At 34.3% G+C, this 14,927-nt stretch overlaps 3 long non-coding RNA genes across 3 annotated transcripts; all 3 read right to left on the bottom strand.

Moving 5' to 3' along the window:
* Positions 1-1,123: 1,123 nt before the first annotated feature.
* Positions 1,124-1,571, bottom strand: LOC135833957 (uncharacterized). The gene is made up of 3 exons (XR_010556600.1): positions 1,440-1,571; positions 1,272-1,319; positions 1,124-1,175 (listed from the first exon to the last, which is right to left on the bottom strand). It is a non-coding gene; the product is annotated as an uncharacterized LOC135833957 (long non-coding RNA).
* A 200-nt stretch (positions 1,572-1,771) lies between these two features.
* On the bottom strand, positions 1,772-2,438 carry LOC135833956 (uncharacterized). The gene is made up of 3 exons (XR_010556599.1): positions 2,326-2,438; positions 2,182-2,250; positions 1,772-1,801 (listed from the first exon to the last, which is right to left on the bottom strand). It is a non-coding gene; the product is annotated as an uncharacterized LOC135833956 (long non-coding RNA).
* A 2,030-nt stretch (positions 2,439-4,468) lies between these two features.
* On the bottom strand, positions 4,469-5,690 carry LOC135833955 (uncharacterized). Its single transcript, XR_010556598.1, has 6 exons — positions 5,557-5,690; positions 5,449-5,472; positions 5,234-5,332; positions 4,891-4,944; positions 4,585-4,803; positions 4,469-4,516 (listed from the first exon to the last, which is right to left on the bottom strand). It is a non-coding gene; the product is annotated as an uncharacterized LOC135833955 (long non-coding RNA).
* Positions 5,691-14,927: the final 9,237 nt, after the last annotated feature.

Below are 14,927 nucleotides of genomic sequence, written 5' to 3'. Positions count from 1 at the left end.
AAATGCCATAAATAGGGTCGAAATGAAATTCTGTTCTTACATTAACTCTGATTTACTGCCTTTATGACCATTGCAATCGATCTGCATTTTTTTTTCGAAAATTGGAGAATTCAATAATCCACTGAAAGCTACAGAATAATCTTGAGGAGGTTGAAAAACCAAATTCCAGCGTTTTCCCTCAATTTTATCAAATTGAGATTGGGGGAGGGGGGTGTTAGGCCACAGTGCGTCTACAAAAGTGGTTTGGATTTCTTCTGTTTTTTTTTAATATATAATAATGAAATGATAACTTGGAAGATACAATAAGTTTTCACTGTGGTTAAATTAAATACCTACGATTAAAAGTTTAAAATCTAGTCATAAAATGTGTACATAGTTAGCTGTTAATTACTCATCAGTTTTTTCCAAAGTTGGCTACGAGTGAGAGTTTAATTAATTTTATAATAATTATTCCTCCATAAATGCTCTGCAAAATTTTTGCCATTCGCCCGGATGCTGCTTAACCCATTCATCATTTTCAAACGTCTTCAGAATTTTCCAATAGGAATCTTCGGCTCCAGATTTAATTAAATCTGAGAAAAATATGTACACAATGATCATTCAATACGTAGGTAGCACTTAGCTCATTAATTTGTGAACGATCGCGAAAAAAAAAGTCGGTGGATTGTGACCAAATTCAGCAGAGAACTTTATTTTTAGTTGAAAGTTACCTACGAAAGTTTTTAGTTCTTGTAGGTGCCTTTGTAAAAATATTGAAAGATACTTATCATTGCTGAATCTGCTGAAATTTTTGGAAGCCAGTTGTGCCAATTTCTTAAATAATTTTTGCCAATCCCAAAACATTAAACTTGACACCAGTGGGTTCCAAAATAAAATTTCTCCAGTTTCAGGAATAAGTAATATTTTTCATGAATTTATTCAAAAATGAGCGATTTTTCAACAGCTCGCGTCAGTAGGACTCTAAAAGTGGTCTTGGATTTTTAGGGCAAAGCATATAGATCGACGCAGAATCTCAAATGCTTTCATTTCAGACTGGCCAATCGCCCCTCCACTAGGTGCACCTCCGAAGCTAAAAAAATTTTATAAGAATTTTTCGACTCAAAATGTGGTATTTTTTCCGCGATTCACTCCAATGCATTATCTTTACTTACTGTACAGTGGACTACTCTCTGATGCTGGATTGCAAAATGCGAAATGAAATTGATTAGGTACTTAGGTCATTTTATATTTTATATATTTTCAGGAAAAAATGTTACCAAAACTTTACTTACATATGGAACAGTCCAGTTCAGCGCAGTCTTCATAAATCATGCGTTTAGCTGTGGCAAAAATTTATAGTGTTAATCATATTTTGTTTCTTAATTGAACGATAGAAAAAAATGCCCACGTAGCGAGAACATTGTAATGTAACGTATGGTATCATACCTACTCGTACTTACCTGATAGCAAAGAATCAAGACGGAACGATTGAAATATTTGTGACCTGACTGTATCATTCATGTACATATCCAGGTTGTAGTATATTTTATTGCAAGAGATCAAGTATTCTGTTCCAATTTGTGTGATCGGATCGATACCTGAAAAATCACAAAATACTGGGATTAAAAAAAAATATCACAAATATTTTTATTCTCCGATTGAGACTAAGTTTAGATTTTTAAAAATTGGAAATTTGATGTACCTATTCTTTTATAAGATTGCGAAAACATAAAAAGAGGGGTTTTATTACTTTATGTACCATATCCAGGTTGGTATTAAGTAAGTACATACTTACTCAGTGGTTGATTTGTATTTCTAACTTCTGTAAAAAAAAAATTAAAAATTAAAAATCGAAGTCATTAAAAGCAGGTAATTACCTAATTAAAAGCTATCCTAATTGAACTGACAATCAAACAAAAAAATAAAATAAATTTCTCCATTCTTGAACATGATACTTTTTTTAAACCTGAAAAATTGATATGGCTTGTTAGATATTGTTTAGGTGAAACCGCAATTTTAGACTTAACGTAAAGTAAGTACCTAATTAAAATCACATTTAGAGACACAATTTAGGAATAATTGAGAATTGAGGAAAAATAGGTATCAGACTGTCGTTCTCCAAAAATAGATGCAGTGTTTTTTTTTTTTAAAAAAGACCAACAAGTTACTTCATTTTCCCCGCCTTTTGGAACTCGTACATACCCGTAATAAATTTCTCTGATGTGAATTCCCGTGATGGATCTGCAATATTTTGTAGCATATTGATTTCACCTGTAATTTAAAAAAAAAGAAGGAATGCGGATTCTTTTTCAAAAATCTATTTACAGTTGATAGATACCTACGCACTTTTACTCAATTTATTAGATGGTGACTTTATAGCTTCATTTCGCACGCGATTTAAAAAGGCAGTTACTCTATTAATGAAATTACCGGTACATATCGTCAAACACTGTACTGCTTCTGTAATTCAAGAAACGGTTAAAATTTAAAGCTAGTGGTTAAAAGCGTATCAAAACACAAAAGACATTCATTCACCAATAACATGTACAACCCATCCTGACTACAAGTATCGTTCTTATAAATTAATAAAAAGTCTCCTCCCGTATTATTATGGTCAATGTTTCTTTGCAAAAAAAAAAAAAAAAAAAAAAGAGCTTCCTCTTTTTAATATTGCAATCCCTACTCTTCTATCTTGATCGGTTAAAGAGTTACTCTCCCAGGAAAAATTTTTTTTTTCAACTTTAGGATTGTCAAAAATTTATACCTAGTTATAAAATTTTTTGATGGGGAAAAGCTGAATCGAAAGAGCCTGCAAAAATTAATCGTAAGTGAAAATTCCAGTTGCTGAAATAAATTTTTCTATTTTTGATAAATTTTTCAAAAAATCAAATTTTTGAGCCAAAAATGGAAAAAATGAAAATTTTACCACATTGATTTGGAGAATTAATTTCATCAAAATTTTTACCATGAACGAAGTTGGGATGCTAAAATAAGGCCGTGCGGAGAGGAGGGGCAGGAAGGAGCTTCCCCTCCAGGCGTCCAGAAAATGGAAGAAGTTTGCAAATTGGTGATTCTCACTCGTCAGTTAAAAAAAAAGGTCCTAATTGAAAAAATGAAAATTATTTCAACTTGAATTCCAACATGAATACTTAGTTGCCAACTGGATTTTGAAAAACTAACTGGAAAAATTCCTTTTCTTTTTCCTTATAAAAAACTTATTGCTCGAATTCAAAAAATATTCGAAATTTGAATCAGAAAAATGAACTTCTCCCTGCTTAAAGAAACTTTTTTTTTACTTCTCAATGCATGAAGCTTTTGTCCTCGCATCGTTTTCTTTTATTTTTCAAGTTTGATTTTTTTTTTTAAATCGTCATTCAAATTTTAAAATTTTGAAACAAAAATAATAAACTTCTACATTCATAACACAAGAAAACATCGTTTTTGTACCTCTCAAAATACTTTATTTTCAAATTCCATTTTGAATTTTTCAAAAAAAATCATCGTTTGAATTTCAAACGTTTTATTTTATTACTTTTATTTCGAAAAATTAGTATATTTTTCCCTCCAAATGTCGTTCAGATTTTCCATTAAATTTTTGTATGTTTTTCAAAAATTTGTCATGTTGAAAAAAGTTCTATATTCGCCCAATTTCATCACATTATAGCAAGAACCTTCAAGGTAAAAATGAAATCAAAAATTGATATGATGAAATATTATTTTTTCGACATCCACTTGCTTGAAAAAATCTTGGGATGTTTGATAACAAATAGCGAAAAATTTGAAAGTAAAAGTTTACCTCGCTCACCTTCCTTCTCCTCTCTTAAAAAATCCCAAGTGTTTATTAAAAAATGACCTGCTGAAAGTCCTGCTAAAGGACTGCTTCTTTATTTTGAAATTTTGTTTTGCTTTTTATGTCAATTTTGGTGAAACTTAGATTTTTTTCTCATTTCTAATTCAAATTTAATTCTGAAAAATTTGTCAAAAACTGAAAAAAATACCTTCACTTGAGAAGCTGAAATTTTGGCTGGTGATGTTGTTTTGCATGCTCTTTTGATCTAACGTTATTAAATTTTTAAAAAAGTTTGCCAGTTGGGATATTGCGCTTGCCAAGTTACCTTTTTTTACGTCAAGTTTTAATAATTTTAAAAATGAATTTTTTGGAAAATATTTTTCAAAATTCGAACGCTGATACGTGATAACATTTTTAACGAATCGAAATCTCTACTAGCTCCAAGTTTCATAGTTCTCTGGTAAGTGACTTGAAAACTAACCTCCTTGAATCGCAGGCTATAGGCAAGCACGCATACTTGTACTCGGGATGGGTTTAATAATTTATTAGGTAGGTAGATTCTAAATTTTTTTACTTCCAGGAATCTCGGAATTTACCTTTTTTCTCATTTTCTTCTGAAAAATAATAGAAAGTCAGAATTATCTTTTTTTTTTCGTTTGGTTAATAATGTAAAATATAAATCTGGACCAACAGACGTACTTTTTAGTTCACTGAAATCGAGAGCTTTTATTGGAGAATCACACACTCCTATAAGGAGATCGCCAAATGAGAAATAGAACGCATTAATTAAGTACATCTGATTTAAAAACCCATACCCCTGTAAAAATTCATTGCTGGAATATCCAGTAATGATTCTGAATTTGGTACTGATGAGGGCTTCTGACGAGATTCGTCACTCTCTGATGTTTCAATCATTGGTTTACGCTTCGAAGCCAAAAATTTTTGTCCTAATGCGACGAATTTTTGAAATAGGTTTTTACCATTTGACTTCGCAAGACATTCTTTGATGGTTTTACCGTCGTAGTCTTCCGCAGCTGGAAGTTGAAACATCAATTATAATTCTGTGTGACTGGGTGAAATTTATTAATGATAATATGATAGGTAAAATATTTTGGTTTTACCATTTTTGCGGATCATTTCATAAAGCTCGGCATCCATAACTTCTTTGCAAATAACTGAAGGGAAAAGTAATGTGAAAATGGCTGATAAAAGATGCGGTTAATGGAAGAATAATATGAAGAATATCATGTTTTCTCGTGAGTTATGAGTCTCAAGCAAAAAACCAATCTCGTCAACATACGAGTAATTTTCCAGTCGGATTTTTGTTAGAAATAATTCAAGTTGGAAATTATGTATAATAAGTACATGACTTGGAAAATTATATAATCGGAAAAATGAAATTTACAAGTTCTCGATACGATACGACGTACAACTCACAAGTCACATTAGTCACAACATACCTACCTCCTAAATATTCTCCATTTGTTAGAATGTGTCCATTTTTTAGGAAATTTTTCATTGATTCAGTTTCTCCGAAGAACTTTCTCATACAGAAAGTAGCCTCTGTGAAGAAAGACGTATGTCTTATTAGCACAATATGAATAATTTGCGTATTTTTTATTTGCTATTGTGTTATTTTGTTGATTAGAACTATTAGAAGTATATGTATTTGTACTTACTCGTTACATCTTTGTTGGCTGCGGCTGCAAAAAAATTTCATGAATTTTGTTAGAGGTTTAAAAATAGATTAATTAGGTAATTTTCGGTTAAATAATCATATAACTTACGTAACCCAGCCTCAACTAATTGAGTTGTGGAAATGAGTGCTGAAATTATAGCAAAATTAGGGATACATTAATCCATATTATGATTTATACAGTTTTTGCTTTCTTGGTTAGTTAACGAATATAGATTTTGTCCATACCAACAAATGCTGAGAGTACGATCAATTTAGGATTGACTTTGAAATTCGGGCCCATGCTTGGTTCGTAAAAAATAATCTCCTCGGATATGTAGGTCTACGTATCCTAAAGTTGTGTTATTCAGTCACTCCTTAGTGTGACAAATGTATCGGAGTTATGATCGCGAAGTTGGTTGACGTGTCTTCAAAATCTCGAGCTCGGTTTCCATTCTATTCGCACTTGTTTAAATAAAATTCAGATGTTTTTGTCTCGCGTGTGGTATTCAAGCTGCTGTGATGAGTTTTCAGTGTGCTTTTGCATCAGGGTGGTACACCTAATCTATCCATTTGAATGCGTCGATGTATAGGAACATGCGACTCCATTAAGTAACCTAGGTTTCTGAAAATTTGAAAAATATGGATTTTTAGAAGATATGAAAATTTATTAGAGGGGCTGGTGAACTTCAGTTTCTCATTTTTTTTTCCAAATTATTACAATAAAATTTTGAAAAGCAGTGATGCAATTAACACTACTCTCGAGGGAAAGATTAATCGACGAAATTAACTCTTTCTGTTTTAATTAGGAAACCCATTCATGGTGTTCATTTCTAATTTGTACGATATGCGATTTCTGGAAGGAACATGAGCCAACATTTCAACTATGCTAGTTAATTTAAAAATCATAAAATGACAATTTTCCGAAATTTTGTAGGCCTATGTTTTTTTAAAATAATTACCTACTCGTCTACTTTTTTTTGTAGAAAAAGAAAATGAAAATCAGATCCTGAACTATTACGTAATATCTATTCTACTATTTCCTTTGACCTTTCAAAATAACAGGTCCCTCAATTCTCCTCCTCCGATCTTAGCTTCATGGGCACACCGATCGCAGGGGAAGTTTTAAAAAATTTGGACCTATTTATATTTAACGAATTTATCTGGATTTGGTTCGATTTCCTGGCAAACACCTCAAGTAGGTTTTTTGATCATAAACCAGAATATAGGAGTAAAGTTGGTTATTCAGGAACCTCTGATGCGATTTTCGATTCCTCCAGAAGTTTAAAAATTCTCCAAAAAGTGATGGAAATTAATATGGACTGCTAAAAATCGAGTTGTGGCTTGTGATAGTGTATATGGCCAACCTGGTGTCAACGTACAATTAGGGTTTACTACTGTGGTAACACTGCGTCCGTCCTTGTAAGCGGAGCTCCGTCCGAGCTACGTAGAGGAGAACGAGTTAGTCTGCTGGTACCAGTCTGTTAAGTCAGTCGAGGTACTGGTAGCGTGAGTCTGTTCTTATAGCTAGGAGAGACACCAACGTGTATCTCCGTGCTCGTTCTCCCTGATCAAGAGGACAAAGGACAGCTCGCCGTCCGTGTTCGGTTTAATTACCACCCATTATAATCTTAAATGAGTTAATTTACCCGTTCGCGGGAGTTTTGTTAATATACCCCATCGAGGGAGTTCGGTTAATATTTAAAGTACCCCATCGCGGGAGTAATTTGTGTTAATATACCCTTTAAGGGAGTTTTCTTGTTAATTTAACGTAAATAAATACCTCTTGAGTAACCAAAACCGTATTTATTATCGTAATATGCAATATTCTAATTCATCTGTACTGTGTATCCTGTGCTATCCGAGCAAATAAAGGTAAGTCCACATAGTGGTATAAATATTCCGTCTAAGTGGTATTTCCAGTCTTCACCCCGTAACTAGGTAACTATTATCTTCTTCACCTAACGCAGCCAGGTGTCTTTTTATATTACAGGCTTATTCTCAATTTCGACTCATTCGAGTTTATCCGCATTCGGTCCGATTTTCAAGGGGACACTTCGACACCCTCAGAGCTTTGAAAATGAAGAATTTATTGATGAGTTTTATAATATAAAAATTATATCTATGCATATTCATTCATGAAATGAAATGAAATGAAATGAATTTATCAATTTTCCGAAATAGTACAATCTACACTAGTACTGACGACAGTGACGACCCCTCTATGCCCGGAGGCGAGGCAAGGAGCCGGAATATTATTACTATACAAGCCAATTGATCAGTGTTGCAAGAGTGGTGGTTTCAGCACTACTCTCACTCCTTACTCACTCCAAAGGAAATGTCAACACTCTTACTCCACTCCTACTCCACTCCTTACTCCCATTGTTTTTCATTATTTTTCAGGAATTTTGACTCTACAGATATTGAGTGATTGATTATATCCATAAATTAAAGGTGTAAGATGGTAAAAGTATGTCAATAATTGATAAAATAGTATCATTGATGATAACTAATGAGAAAAACAGTAAAATAAACAACTAAAAAAAATTGAAAATACTGAAAATACGTGAGTAACATCAACATTTTGATGTAATTAGTCACAAAATTAGGAGAAAAAAGAGGAGTAAGGAGTTTTGATTTGACAACACTCCAACTCCACTCCTACACCTTTCAAAAATTCTCACTCCTTGCACTCCTTACTCCTACTCTTACTCCACTCTTGCAACACTGCAATTGATACAACAACCAAATAAGAAATAAATAAAAACATGAAAAATGGCATAAAGAAGATAATAGAAAACAAAAGAACAAAAATACAAACATATATAAAAATTTGGGTATGATTTATCGTTACGACAAAAAAGGGGGAATGCACGACAAAAATAAGGGGTTTAAGCGACAGAAAAAATAAATACCACGGCCCACAAAAAACACGACAAAAAAATTACTTCAACGACCGGCATTTTATATTGCACGGTAAAAAAATGCATTCAACGACAAATAATTATTTTACACAACAACCAGATAAGCGAAATTCACGACACAATAGTATCTAGGAACGACTAATTTTATGATTAAAAAACGACAATTTATACAATGAAAAAGAGGCTACACAGACTACACATTTGCAAATTGGTAGGAAAAAAAAGTTTTATTGCACCAATAGTGCCCTTTCGGATTTAGCTGGCCTCCCACGCTTGCGTTTTTGGCCGAAGGAAATGGATTTCGCCTCGGGGGGGGGGGGCGAACCCATTTCTGACACCTTTGCATTCCAAGTACATGTTTACGTGTTGTTCTTTTCATGAAATATGGGCATGAGCAAATTGTTCGATACAATGCTGATTTTCCAAATTCCATGCGTAAGTTTGAGGAATTCGTCAGAAGTTTTCCAATGTTTGTCTCCAGATTTGAAGGTTTCGATCAATTTGGGAGTAATTGAGTGTTTGACTGTGCTGGAGGTGGTGAAAAAAAAGGAAGCAGCGCTGGAATCGCCTGGAATTTGAATCACTTTTTTGTTTTGAGCAGCCCATTGATACCCAGAGATCCACTCCTTTGAAAACACATCTGGAGAGTTGGCAAAATGTAGGTACAGTTTTGAATTACAACTTTATCATAGTCCATCATACCAATTAGGTATGTGCAGTTCAAACACTATACCCAAGTACAGATGTAGTTGTCGCTGAAAATCACACTTTGTCGTTCTAACACTCATATCTGTTGGGAGAAGTAGTCGTGATTCATAAACAAAAATAGTCGCGATGACGACCTATTTAGTCGTTTAAAAAGTTCTGTTTTTAGTACCTAATTTGTCATTAATACCTCTCTTATTGTCGTAAGACTTGCCTGTCATTCAAACCACCTTTTTTGTCGTTCGATTAAATATTTCCCTAAAAATTTCCCCATCCCCTCCAACCCCCCTCCCATCCAACGAGATAACCGCTCAACATAAACTACAAAAGGAGAAAGATTTAAACAATGAACACACAGGTGACTATTTGAGATATGGTGTAGCAAAAAAAAATAACAAATAAAAAAAACATAACAAGTACACAGTAAATGAGAAAATGTGAGCACAAAACCACATAACACTTAGACACGCACCATGACACCTACCAGGCACCGACCTTCCAGTTAAGTTGATCAGGGGGGCTCAAAAGTACCACCCAGCAACCATAGCCTCAGACACCTCCTAAACCTACGTCTTGGAACATTACGTAAATTAACTGGTAAGCCCAGCACAAACACAGCTGGGCGGCTATTACCAAAATATTTTTGCGTCCGCAATCTCCGCAATCGACGTAATGAGCGTTGCAAATTATTGGCGATATCTTGAAAAAAAAGAAATTTTAATTGTTGATTGGGCTTTTATAAACATAATTGCTACTCAAATATTAAAATAAGGCATACTATGCTCAACAGGGTTGGTTTTCATCGACGCAAACGACACAATCTTGTAATGTTCATTGCGTTCGATTACGTCGATTGCGGAGGCAAAAATATTTCGGTAATAGCCGCCCTGATGTATAACTGAACTGATTTTGTGAGTGGTACTTTTTCCAACTTGGAACACTGCAGTCTCTCCCCCTCCAACTTAAAGCTCCGCATCCAAGCTCTAGAGAGTATAACTTGTCAAAGTTCAGAGCACCAAGGGACAAGAACACCAACTGTGATGGACAGTCTCGAGAAACCCTCACAACAGTCCGAGCAGCCCACTTCTGTAAAACTTTTATAGGATATCGTTACCTTAATGCCAAATCCGAGTATGTCCATACAAAAAAAGTATGATTTTACGCATCACTGATAAGGTTCGGATATGCTCGGAAGGGTTTGTTGAGTTCTGATTGAACATTGGTCAGCTTTGTGCATCTTCGGTGGTGCATTTTAACTGTACTCAGATGCAAATTTTTCGATTCAGGGCTTCCCAGAGTCTTATCAGTGACGCAAAACGACGATGTTTTTTTGGATGGACATACTCGGATTTGGCATTAAGGTAACGATATGTAAAGTAACTGGCACACCCAGCCCAGATGGCAAGCCCATATCTCAACACTGATTCATAGATTGCAACATAGAATTTTTTTAAGGTGACTGAGACCAATAAACTTCGACAGATAAAAAAGAAGATAGTTCAATCTCCGAAGCTTAGTCTGCAAGTATTGGCTCTGTGGGTCCCAGGCCAGTCCATCATCAATAACCAATCCCAGATAATGGTACTCTCTGACTCTCTACAAAGCAGGACACCCACACTCAGCTTCTTCATCCTCACAAGAGTGGACCACAACCTCAAACCGCCAGTTGTACACAAGTTTATATGTAAAAAAAATCACCTTAGACCAGTGCTGTGAGAACGAACGAAAACAGGAACGGGAACGCATAAAGAACGCAACTTTTCAAATTTCCTTTAAAGAACGAACGGATAATCACACAAATCCTCTTGAAGAACGTTCTTACTGGGAACGAGAACATTAAATTTGTGAGAACGAGAACGGGAACGGGAACGGAGTGCTAATTTGGCATTCTTAGATGTTCTTTCAGGGTTCTCAAATTACCTCCCAAAACTCTGAAAAATAGGAAAAAATATGCTTTTTCCACAAACTTTTAGTAGTTTTTGGGTACAATAGAAGAAAATGAAAAAATTTCCATCAAAAATGGCTTCGCTTGTACCACAGAACCCTATTGGGAACGGGAACGGGAACACAGGAACGTAAATTTTGGAAATTTGATTGAGAACGAGAACGGGAACGGGAACGGGAACGCTTCTGCTTATGAAGCATAAGAACTAGGAACAGGAACGAGGTGTTAGATTTTTGGGAGTGATAAGGAACAAAGAACGGCATTCTTTATTGTGAGAACAAAGAACGGGAACGGGAACGAGCACTTCCGCGTTCTCACAGCACTGCCTTAGACTTATCTAGATTTAATCTAAGGGCATGCCACTTCATCCACCTGACAATAAGTGCTAAGTCCGCTTCAATATCACTCTGCATCTGAAGAGGGAATATAGAACAGATCACCGGAGCAAGATCATCAGCAAATGAATAAAAAGTTCCTTTCACCCACAGTCTCAGTAGATCATTAATATACACTAGAAACAGGATTGGACCCAACACACTTCCTTGTGGCACTCCAGCAGTTATCTCAAACCATGGACCCAGCACACCCTGAATTTTTACAGCTTGCTTCCTACCCCTTAAATATGAGTGAAACCATTCAAGCATGAACCCACGGATACCCAAATTCCACAGTTTTTTCAGAAGTATCTCATGACTTACAGAGTCAAACGCCTTTTTTACATCTAAAAATGCAGCCACAACCTTCTTCCCAGCTTCCAAAGCTCCTGCTATTTGAGTAACCAAGTCCACAACAGCCATCTCTGTTAATTTTTTTGCCATAAATCCATACTGCCTGTCAGAGAAGACTCCAAACACTGAGAAATATTTCACTATCTTATCTTTAATGAGACCCTCAAAAAGTTTTGCAACACTAGAAAGCAGTGAAATTGGTCGATAATTCTGAACATCAGCCTGAGACCCTTTTTTATAAACTGGGATCACTATTGCACTTTTAAGACAGTCTGGAAAAATCCTAGCATAAACTGATGAATTCATCAGCTTTGCCAGAGGTTCAGCAAAGATGTCAATACAATAATAACAATAGGTACTTAATGCCATAATATTTAACGATGAAAATGGAAAGAAAAATCTAATTAGGTATCAAGGTACTTGAAAATTTATTGTGGTAGGAATAATATTAAAACTATCGTACATAATTGAATCTTAATTATAAGCGAGAGATTTCCTTTTGGCAAAGTGACCGTAACTTTAGTCTATCATCAAAGCTTGGCAAAATTTCCGCCAATCACCGATATGTAAGTCCATCCAATTCTTCACGTCTTCTGTATCATTTTCAAACGCCTTTAAGATTGTCGAATAGGAATTTTGGGTTGCAGATTTAATTAAACCTATTGAAAATTAACAAATTTGTCATTTAATTATTTGGGAGGACGTAGGTACTATCAATTTATCGAACAGATTCTCTTATTCAGACTTGATTGCTTTTTTCTACTTACCAATTAATGGAGTACTGTCTGTATCTAAAAGCCCAACAGCAAAATACCCAATTAAACGTATTTATTTTTTTAATTGTTGAAATTTTATGTACCTACGTACATATTATGCACAGTAATGAAATTTTGCTTACCCATGGCACATTCTAGTTTAGCACACTCTTGATATAGAGATCGCATAGCTGTAAGTGTGAGATTAATTCATTATGTTACTGTATATGATATGATGTAAGTATGTGATTCATTTTTAAATTGATAACTCTTTGCTAATAAGAGCACGTCGTCGTACTGAGATAAGTATTAAGTATACACTTACAAGCTAAACTGTAGTCGATGTGAATCAAATCAGTAGTAGACCTAACCATATCGTCTATGTACCTATCTAAATTGTAGTATATTCCATTGTAAGAGATCAGGTATTCCTTTCCAATTTGGGAGATCCGATCAATACCTGTAAAATTTTAAATTGATGGGATGTGATGTGAATTATTAACTAGGTAGGGAATCCTTCTTTGCTGGAATCTTTTCACGGTCCAGCCAAAGGCGAGGCTGATACGAACGAATTTTATTTTTATTCCGAAAAATCAAATGATAAACGAATTCATTATGGTAGGTAAGTATTTTCAATCTGTTATTTATTTTATGTAAGTTGATAATTTTGCAAGTACTTACTCAATGATTCATCAGCTTCTTTGAATGCTGTATGAAGGAAAAATCAGAGACCGAAGTGATTAGATGCCCGATCTCGGAAATTACTGTTTTGATTCTGTTTCATAGAGGAGAAAAGCTACTGTATTGATACCAACAATTTGTTTCGGTTTCAAAACTGTTTTGAAACGGTTTTGAAACAGTCTTGAAACAGTCTTGAAACGGTTTTGAAACATAATTACCTTGAAGCACAGCGTTTTCCAACCATTTTAATACCAAATGCGTGTTTCAAATACAGTATCAAAACTGTTTCAATACTGTAGTTTTTCTCCTCTGTGAAACGGTTTCATTATAGTTTCATAAAATACTGTTTTGATAATGTTTCATAGAGGAGAAAAACTACTGTATTTATAGCAACAATTTGTATTGGTTTCAAAGCTGTTTTGATACGGTCTTGAAACAGTCATGAAACTCAAATACATTAACAAAACTGTTTCAATACTGTAGTTTTTCTCCTCTGTGAAACGGTTTCATTATAGTTTCATTTTCGGAGATCGGGTGAGTAGGTAAATCATGAGTTAACCTCACACTGAAGTCGTTTTGGTTGATATATGTACATCTCATAGGGGTAAGAGCGTGCAAAATTGTGTAGTAATGAATAAGACCATTTCGATCCCATCTCTCCCTCTCATCCAATTTCAAACTTTAGGTAGGTACATATTTACTCAATGAAGGCATTGGCAATCAGTTTTTGGTCATTTTCATCGTAGTTTGGTAACATAAAATTGGGTCTCATTCGAGGGAATAAAAGTTGTTGAGAATTAAAACAAGAAACACATTATCTACATCTCAATTTTCTTCTGCCCAAAAAATTCAAATATTTTAGTTACCTACTTACTTATGACATTTTTATTCTACACCTCCCTCTTTATCAATTTTACAAACATTCTCTTTTTTTTTCGTTCTTACCAAAAATTTAAAAACATGTGAAATTAAATTGGGTGATTATTTTTCCTCCTTTATATGTATTATCCTTTACATCTCAAATAAAATTGCGCCTACTCCACTGAAATTTGTGTGTTTACTCACCCGCATAAAATTTTTCTGTGGTAAATTCCTTTGAAGGCTCTGCTTCTAGAATATTTTTCAGCTTTTCAATTTCTTCTGTAAATTGAAAAAATATAATGAAATTAAAAATTATTTTTTGATAGGTAACTCACAGCCTCAAATCTAGTACATATACTTACCCTTTTTCAATATCACTTCATTTAGTGGTGACTTTAGGGCTTCGTCTCTCGCAACATTCAACTTATGTTGAAGTCTGAATAAGAATTTATTGGCACATTTTGCCAAACATTGCACCGTCACTGATCAGATAGAAATTGTGAAAAAATAAGATGTTAGAAATGAGCCAGCTATGGGTTATCTTAAGATAGATGTTTTGAATGTATTTTTTGCAATTTACTTTCTTTTTCTTTTTCATCTGAAAAGTGAATAAAAATATGGTTTATCAACTGATTTGCGATTGATAACATATACCTTCTATGAATGTTGACCTACCTTTCAAAGAATAAAAGTTAACGGGTTCGATGTCCACTTTACATGCTCCTAAAACAGAAAATGTCGAGGAAAATTGGAGCGTATAAGTTTTGTTTTAGATTACGTTTAGGTATTCGATTTAAAGCTAATAATTTTTTTCGTGCTTGGTAATAATTTCAATAAGAGAAAGAACCTTTACCCTTGTAGAACTTCATAAGTGGAGTTTTAGA

This window comes from Planococcus citri, chromosome 2 (genome assembly GCF_950023065.1).
Source record: "Planococcus citri chromosome 2, ihPlaCitr1.1, whole genome shotgun sequence".
In the NCBI taxonomy this organism is placed as follows: Eukaryota; Metazoa; Arthropoda; class Insecta; order Hemiptera; family Pseudococcidae; genus Planococcus; species Planococcus citri.
The sequence above is the reverse complement of the archived record's forward strand: the minus strand, read 5'-3'. Positions and strand labels throughout refer to the sequence as shown.